The following is a 9,015-nucleotide window of genomic DNA, read 5'->3' on the forward strand; positions in this document are numbered from 1 at the left end:
TGTCTAACTGCTACATGTGCTACGTGACTGCCACATGTGCTACGTGCAAATATGCTGTGTAAACCATGAGCGAACACCGAACCAATGAATTCAAACTGTGCTTTCATCACCCAATGAGAAGCTGATACCCAGTTGTATCCCCCTAAAGTGTATAAAAAGAGCCAACTTTGTCTGCTCAGGGTCGACTCCTGTATCTCCTGCGAGAGATACGTGTCAGCCCGGAGCTCCGCAATAAACCTCTCCTCTTGCTGTTGCATCAAGCCGGTGTCTTGGAGTCTTGGGTCTTCGCCGTCCGCTCGGGACAGGGTAGGGCCACCGGTCCGGGGGTCCTTCACTTTCTCAACAATGAAAGAAGCATACGCAGCACCATTTCCACCAAAACTTGTGCTAGACACAGTTATGTGGTTCTCTCTTGCCTGAAGGGGGCGCCACTCCTACACAGCAGTTCAGGGCAGAGTTCCTTCTCACAGCTCCACAACCCTGATTGCTACATGAGCTGTGTATTCTAGCAGACGGTGCATTTTGTTTCTTAGTATTCCTTTAAAACCTGTGTGTTTTGTTTGAATGTTATTCACATATTTATCTTCCCTGTAGAATTTAAATTTGTGAACATCACACAACCAAATTTTATTCCCCTGCAGTATCTACACACATAGTTTTGGCTCTAAAGAATTCTGGTATGTCATTCCTCCCATCATTACTGTCAAGCCAGAACCAACCAGAGGGTGTGCAAAGCTTGTAATAGCACAGAAGGAATGAGCTTGTCTTTCTCCTGTGAAGCAGCTGGAGGATTAAAATTGTGTCCCTTCAAGTTGGCAACACAACTCCATACCCGTAACACTTCCAGATTAGTAGGTGTGGCATTGTTGTTAGGTACCATTGAGTTGGAATCAACTCATAGCTGACTCTCCATTGAATTTTCAAGGAGGGTAAATAACATGGAGAGAGGTTCCCCAGCTTTCTTTCGTGGAACACTGGTGCATTCGAACCATTTACCTTTAGATTAGTAGTGTACCTCTTTACCATTCGAGCACCAGAGCTCCCTCATATGTCATTGTTGCTGTTGTTATGTGCTGAGTCACTTTTAACTCATAGCAACCTTATGTACAACAGCCCTAAACCCTGCTCTGTCCTGTGCTAATTGCACTGTCTCTGACACACCCAACCCAATTACCCTAGTCACTGAATCAATCCACCTCATAGAGAGCCTTCCCCTCCTGCACTATCCCTCCACCCTGCCAAGCATGATGTCCCTCTCCAAAGACCTGTCCCTCGTTACATGATGTTCAAAGTATGTTAGATGGAGCTTCAGAATCCTTGCCTCCAAGGAGCTGCCCAGTTTAAGCCTTTCTAGGAGAAATCTGTTTGTTTTCCTAGCAGTCCATGGTACCTTCAATACTCTTCTCCAGCACCACAGCTCAAAGACATCAATTCTCCTTATTTCATCCCTAGTCATTGTCCGGCTCTTTGATGCATAACAAGTGATTGCAAACACCATGGCCTGTATCAGATGCACGTTAGTCTCCAGAGTGACACCATTGTTCTTCAGTACTTTGAAGAGGTCCCTAACAGCAGACTTTCCCATTGCAATATGTCTTAATTTCCTGGCTACTGGTGCCAAGAGTATTGACAGCGGAGCCAAACAAACTACAGCTGTGAACAATCTCGATCTCTTCACCATCAATCCTGATGCTGTCAATTGATCTAGTGGTGAGAATCTTTGTATTTTTGACACTGAGCCTCAATCCATATTGGAGGCTGCATATTGACGCTCTGCAGCAAGCATTTCAGGTCCTCCTTTGTTTCAGCAAGCAGGATTGTGTCATCTACATAACGCAGATTGTCAATAGATCTTCCACCAATCCTGACGCCACACTTCTCCTCATAGAGCCCAGCCTCCCGGATAATCTGTTCTGCATACAGGTTGGAAATATATGGAGACAGGACACATCCCTGGAGTACACCCTTCCCAATTTTGAAACATGCAGTGTTTCCTTGCTCTGTTCTGACGACTGCCTCTTGATCCAAGAATAGGTTTCGCATTAGCACAATCAAGTGTTCTGGGATTTCTATTCTTCTCAGAGTCAGCCACAGTTTATTATGATCCACACAGTCAAACGCCTTTGCACAGTCAATGAAAAACAGATAGACATTCCTCTGGTTTTCCTTGCTTTCAGCTAAGAACCATCTAACATTAGCTACAATATCCCTAGTACTATGACCCCTTCTAAACCCAACCGGGACTTCTGGCAGTTCTCTGCCGATGTGCTGTTCCAGTCATTTTTGGATAATCTTCAGTAGAAACTTGCTTGCATGTGAAATCAATGAGATTGTGCTATAGTTTCCACACTGTTGGTTCACCCTTCTTTGGGATGGCAACAAATATAGATCTCTTCTAGTCAGTTGGATAAGTGGTTGTTCCCCAGATTTCTTTGCACAACTTGGTGAGCACATCCAGGGCAGCATATGTTAACTGAAATATGTCAATTGGTATACCATCTATTCCTTTGGCCTTATTTTTTGCCATTTCCTTCAAAGCAGCCTGAATTTCTTCCTTCATCACCATAGGCTCTTGCTCATATGTTGTTTAATGAAATTCTTCTGTGTCTGCCAATTCCTTTTGATACAGTGACTCAGTATATCCTTTCCACCTTCTTTTAGTGCTTCCTGGATCATTTAATATTCTGCTGAAAGCATCCTTGATTATAGTAACTAGAGGTGTGAATTTGTTGTTGCTTAAGAAATGCTGAGCGAGTTCAGCCCTTTTGATTTTCTGACTCCAACTGCTTGCACATTTCATTCTAATATTTTAGTTTGTCATCCCATGCTGCCTTTTTATTTTAGTTTTTTATTTTTTTTTTTTACAGAGGTTTTGGATTTCCACTCATTCATTGCCGCAATCCTCTCCCAGCCCACCCCTCTCCACCAGCCTGCCTCCCCCTCCGAAGAGAGAAGAAAAAAAAAAGAAAAAAAATTCCCTCATTAGCATACAATTCCCACGTCCCCTCCCCCCACTCTCCACCCTGAGCACACCTCTCCAAGCAGCCCCAACTCTGGACTCCTGCGCCAAATCTGCTTTTCATCTCTTTAGTATCTTGAATTTTCCTTGTGCTTTGGCTTCTCTGCACTCCAGTGCTATTTTCAGGATCTCTTCTGACATCCATTTTAGTCTTCTCTTCCTCTTCTGTCTTTGCAATGACCATTTGCCCTCTTCCTGGATGATACCCTTGATATCCTCCCACAACTCATCTGGTCTTCGCTCATTAGTATTCAAGTTCTCAAACCTGTTCCTGAGATGGTTCTGAAATTCAGGTGGGATAGACTCAAAGTCATATTTTGGTTCCTGTGGACTTGGTTTCATTTTCCTCAGCTTCAGTTTGAACTTTTATATGAGTAGTTGGTGGTCTGTTCCACAATCAGATCCTGGCCTAGTTTTCACAGCTGATACTGAGCTTCTCTAGCAGTTCTTTCTACAGATGTAATCGATCTGATTCCTATGCAGGTGAAATCCATGTATATAACCTACATTTATGTCTCTTAAAAAACATATTTGCAATGAATATGTCATTGATTGTGCAAAATTTAATCATTCTCTCTCTCCAGCTCCATTTCTGTCACTTAGTCCATGTTTTCCAACTATTGAATCTTCTCTTTTCCCAATTTTGTGTTCCAGCCCCCCCATTATTATCAATGCATCTTGATTGCATGTTTGATCAATCTCCGACTGTAAAAGTTGGTAAAAATCTTCTATTTCCTCTTCCTTGGCTCTGGTTGTTGTTGCATATATCTAAATGAGAGTGGTATTCACTGGCCTTCCTTGTATGTGTATGAATATTATCCTGTCACTCACAATATTGTGCTTCAAGATGGATCTAGAAATGACTTCCTTACCTATGAAAGCAACCCCATTTTTCCTCACCTTTTCATCTCCGGAGTAATATATCATATGATCATCTGACTCAAAGTGCCCCATGCCAGTCCATCTCATCTGACCAATGCCTAGTATGTCAATATTTATGTGTTCCATTTCTTCCTTAACAATATCTAATTTTCCTACATTCATGATTCTCACATTCCGTGTTCTAATCACTAGTGTCTGCTTACAACTATTCCTCTTCCTTTGTATTTCCATACTTGAAAGCTCAACCTCAGTTGCCCTTTCTGTTATTCTACATGTGTTCTGTTGTACATAGGGTTTTCAGAGGCCTGCTATTTCAGAAATGGATGGCCAATCAGGTCATGTAGAGGGGGTAGAAAGAAATCTTGACAGGTGGAAAAGTGGGACAGCTCAAGTGACTTTCAACCCCCCTGCCCACTTCTCAGGTAACTGTGAAGTCCCCAAGACCCAGGCCCTCGGGCCAAGAAAAAAAAACCTATCTATACACCAGTTCTACAGGACACATCACCTTCGCTCAGGGTAACATTACTACTAAACTTAAGAGACACTGGTCACAGCATAAGAAACTATCAACAGGTGACGTGTTTAGAATCACAGAAGCCAAGGAAGCTTCAGATATAAGCTATCAGATCAAGGGCTGGACAATGGGAGATAGATGTGAAGGGAGTGGGTAGAAGTGGATGGGTATCCTGGTGGATGGTGGAGCAGGGAAATAAATGGGTACAGACACGTGTGCCAAAGGCAGGGACAACACTGATACTAATGTTTAACTCCACAATAAGGGATATAGCTTTCACTTTTTCTGTAAAATGCTGGTCTGTCTGATACTTCTCTAAATCTGAACATTCAGTGTAAGATAGACTAGGAAGAAGGAAGAAGATATGTCATTAGTTGTTGTTAATTAGAAAATGGGACATATCTCACAGAAGGCATGCCTATGGGTTACCATGACTGTGTTGTGTGTTTTGAACTTGCCTTATCAAATCTTTCACAGTCTGTGTGTCCTGTGGCTGAGGCCAAGCAACGGTAACTCATGTTGAGTTGAACTCTTACTGTTGACCCTTATTGTTTGAGCTATGAAGATAGAAGACATTGTAAAGTTCTTTTAATCAATTCCTGCTTATTTTTTAAAAGATCAGGTTTGGGTTGGGGGGTTTTTTTGTTTTGTTTTTTTTTTTAATATCTTTTACTCCATCCATTTTCACATTCGTTTTAAATTTTTCCAAACCTATTTGACACTAAGTCAATATTCTGAAATTGTTTCGGAGGCTTCTTATTTTTTCTCATCTGTAAACTCAATTACCTTTTAAATGATTTTTGCAGCTGACAGGCAATGGTCCATGAAGTATATGAATGAAAATCAGGGCAAATATTTCATGCTTAAGTAGCTGTGATGGTAGTCAACAGAATGGGCTGGAGTTTCAAAAATAACCTGTGAGGAATCGCAGATCACATCAGAGCACCTGCTGGTTTTTGCAAAGAGATTGTTTTTAGGTGTTCTGACTCGGCAATTTGCAATGAGATCTACTTTATATAAATAGTTATTTGTCTTTTAAGTTCAAATGTCTACAGAGAGACAAAAAAGTTTGAAAAATATAGAGAGCTATGACTTATCATAAAAGGTCTTGTTCTTTATCTGGAACATTTTACTTAAACACCTACAATTGCTTGTTGAATTTAATGGGAATGACAGAGGTGTATAACTTCTTCCAAGATGTGGATAAATTTCCTGCATCACTAAGGAATAGACTAATTCTCTTCTCTCTCAAATTCTTCCTTTTGATGTTCTTAAGCGTCATGTTTTCTGGGTTGTTGTTACATAGACTTCGTGTAGGAGTTCCTGAACTCATAGTGGAAAAATGAGTGCTAAGTGGGCATTCTCGTCATCTGACCAAATTGTCCTCAGTGATACTGGCTATTTTTTAAGAGCTCTGTGTTTGTTCTGAGATACTGAAATGATAGTGTATGTTTCTGTCATTTTATTTGTGCATTATGAGATATTTCAAAATACTTTTCTAATCTTGCAGCCTGATCATTACATTTGAAACACTTTAACAAACAACTAGAGCTAATCATGTAGGCTGCTGATCTTGGTTTAAAAGTTTCTTTCACTTGTTAAACTTTATACAGTTAATATAAAAGGCACTCTCCAGGTCACTTTATTGTAACTTCTATTTGAGGAATTTGAGATATTGTAAACACCCTCCATAATGTATGTGACATAACTGTAGTTGATAAACCAGTGTTTCTGTTTTTACTTTAATAGGATTATAGCCATACAACTTTGCTTTGAGAGAATATTGAAAAGCTCATTGTGGTCAGGTGAGAACCAACTCATAGCTGACCCTTCAGCAGGTTTAAAGATTTAAATTGCATAGGAGAGATTGTGTGTATCATAACAAACTGTGGCTGACTCTGAGAAGAATGGGAATCCCAGAACACTGGATCGTTCTAACGCAAAACCTATACTTGGACCAAGAGGCAGTCTTCAGAACAGAGCAGGGAAACACTGCATGGTTCAAAATTGGGAAAGGTGTATGCCAGGGGTGAGTCCTATCTCCATACCTTTTCAAACTGTATGCAGAACAGATTATCCAAGAGGCTGGGCTGTATGAGGAGAAGAGCGGCACCAAGTCAGGATTGGTGGAAGATCTATTGACAATCTGCATTATGCAGATGACACAACCCTACTTGCTGAAACTGAGGAGGACCTGAAACGCTTGCTGCAGAGGGTCAAGGACTGCAGCCTTCAGTATGGATTGAGGCTCAATGTCAAGAAGACAAAGATTCTTACCACTGGATCAAATGGCAGCATCAGGATGGATGGTGAAGAGATTGAGATTGTTAACAACTTTAGTCTGCTTGGCTCCACAGTCAACACTCTTGGCACCAGCAGCCAGGAAGTCAAAACACATATTGCGATGGGAAAGTCGGCTGTTAGGGACCTCTCTAAAGTACTCAAGAGCAATGGTGTGTCTGTGGAGACTAGGTACAGGCCATGGTGTTTGCAATCACTTGTTATGCATCAGAGAGTTGGACAATGGCTAGGGAGGATAGAAGAAGAATTGATACCTTTGAGCTGTGGTGCTGGAGAAGAGTATTAAATGTACCATGGACTGCCAAGAAAACAAACAGATTCATCCTGGAGAGGGTTAAACCAGGCTACTCCTTGGAGGCAAGGATTCTGGGGCTTCATCTGACATACTTTGGACTTGTTGTTAGGAGGGACAGGTCCTTGGAGAGGGGCATCATGCTTGGGAGGGTGAAGGGGCTGTGCAAGAGGGGAAGACCCTCTATGAGGTAGATTGATTCAGTGACTGGGGTAATCAGGATGGGTGTGTCAGAGGCAGTGCGATTGGCACAGGACAGAGCAGCATTTAAGGCTGTTGTACATAGGGCTGCTATGAGTTGCAAGCGACTTGACGGACCATAACAACAACAAGAAGAAATTGCTCATCTGTACCCTCTAGTTTTGATGGTGGATTTGAACTTCCAGAGAGGTGTCACTTTTGCGTTAGCAAGATAAGCTACTAGAGCTCCCTTCAAGAGAGTATTGTCTTTGCTGTTAGATGCTGTCAAGTAGATTACTACTCATAGTGACCCTATGAACAACAGTTCTAAATCTTACCCTATCCTGTACCATCTTTATAATCTAATATACTTTCACGCATTGTTACTGTCACTGTGTTAATCCATCTTGTTGAGAGTCTTCTTCTCGTTGTCTGATGCTTCACCTTTCCAAGCATTATTAGAATATGTTATTGTGGTTATATAGTGTCGAATAAGAATGAGTTAATAGCTAATCCTCTAGTGGGTTGATTGCCCATGCATTTCCCACAGAGCAGTTTCTGGATTTGAACTGTGTGCCTTTTGGATGGCAGTACAAATCCTAACTGAGCCACCAGAGCTCCCTGAGGAGAATACATTGCTGTTGTTGCACACTTTCAAGTCAGAACCAACCCATAACTGACCCTCAGGTGGGTTTTCAAAGGCAATTAATTGCATGGGAGGAGATTGCCTGGAGCAACTAATGGATCCGAACTCCTTGTCTTCAGGATTGCAGCACAGTTTCTTACTGCTAGGCCACCAGAGTTCCCTATAATGGGGTGAAAATCTTCCTTTGCTACTACATTTTTTACAATCTTCATTTTCCTGGAACTTGTTTTTATTTTTTTAAACCCCCCCAGGGAAAATTCATTGTATTCTTTCTCTGCTCCTGTTTAATGTCTACGTAGTAATTTTCTAGTTATAGAGGAGTGCTTTAGGCAGATTCTTTTAATTGTGTGGTTTTGGTGTGGGTTTTTTTTTGTTTTTTTTCCCCCTCAATGAGTAGGATTTTTTGAAAAGGTCACAGATTGAAGAAGTAATTAGAAGATAATATCTTATCCCTAAGCCCCATTTTAGTTCTCTGAATGGATTGAAACAAGTCTATTTCCTTCATAAGGAAGCTCTGGAGGTATAGTCCATAGTAAGCTGTTCTGCTATCCAAGTGGCTGCAAGTCACTGGTAGTTCAAATCAATCGGGAGTTATATGGGGTGGGAGAAAGGAGCACAGTTTCTTCCCATTGATATTTACAATCTCAGAAACTTGTGGAGGGTAGTCAGTCAAAACTGACTTAACAACTGTGAATGTGAGTGATTTCTCCACGAAATCTACATGCTTCAATGCTATGCTTTTGAACACACGTGCTCTTCATCCCTGTTGTAGTATTGTGTATGAAGCAAGGGTTTCATATCTGCTTATGGCAATTGAGCACAATAAAATACAACACAAAACAACACCATACAACATGTATGCAAGTAAAGAGCATTGTATTAAATAAAATTTAACAGAATTTTAATAGTACAAACTTGGTGACAATATGAGAACATCCATAGGGAGCTACATTGCTAATCCTAAGGACCCACTCTTCCGGTAGTTGGAATCCACCAGCTGCTCCAAGGAAGAAAGATGGACAACCTCTAACCATTTGATTTTTTTTAAATTATTATTAAATTTTATTAGTTTCAATGAAAATTCACAGGGATTCTGGGCTTTCACTCCTTCATTGCCGCACCATTCTCTCCACCCTCCTCCCCAGTTTGTTCTTCTTCCCCGCCATCCGAATGTCTGTTTT

General features: G+C 41.2%; 1 protein-coding gene across 1 annotated transcript in view; it reads left to right on the top strand.

Moving 5' to 3' along the window:
* The window catches only part of PDE4D (phosphodiesterase 4D, cAMP-specific), a 2,352,803-nt gene that overhangs the window by 323,413 nt on the left and 2,020,375 nt on the right, over positions 1 to 9,015 (top strand). The gene's annotated exons all lie outside the window — the stretch shown is intronic.

Source organism: Elephantulus edwardii, unplaced genomic scaffold, assembly GCF_000299155.1.
Source record: "Elephantulus edwardii isolate Elephantulus edwardi_28Jun2011 unplaced genomic scaffold, EleEdw1.0 scaffold00099, whole genome shotgun sequence".
Classification (NCBI taxonomy): domain Eukaryota; kingdom Metazoa; phylum Chordata; class Mammalia; order Macroscelidea; family Macroscelididae; genus Elephantulus; species Elephantulus edwardii.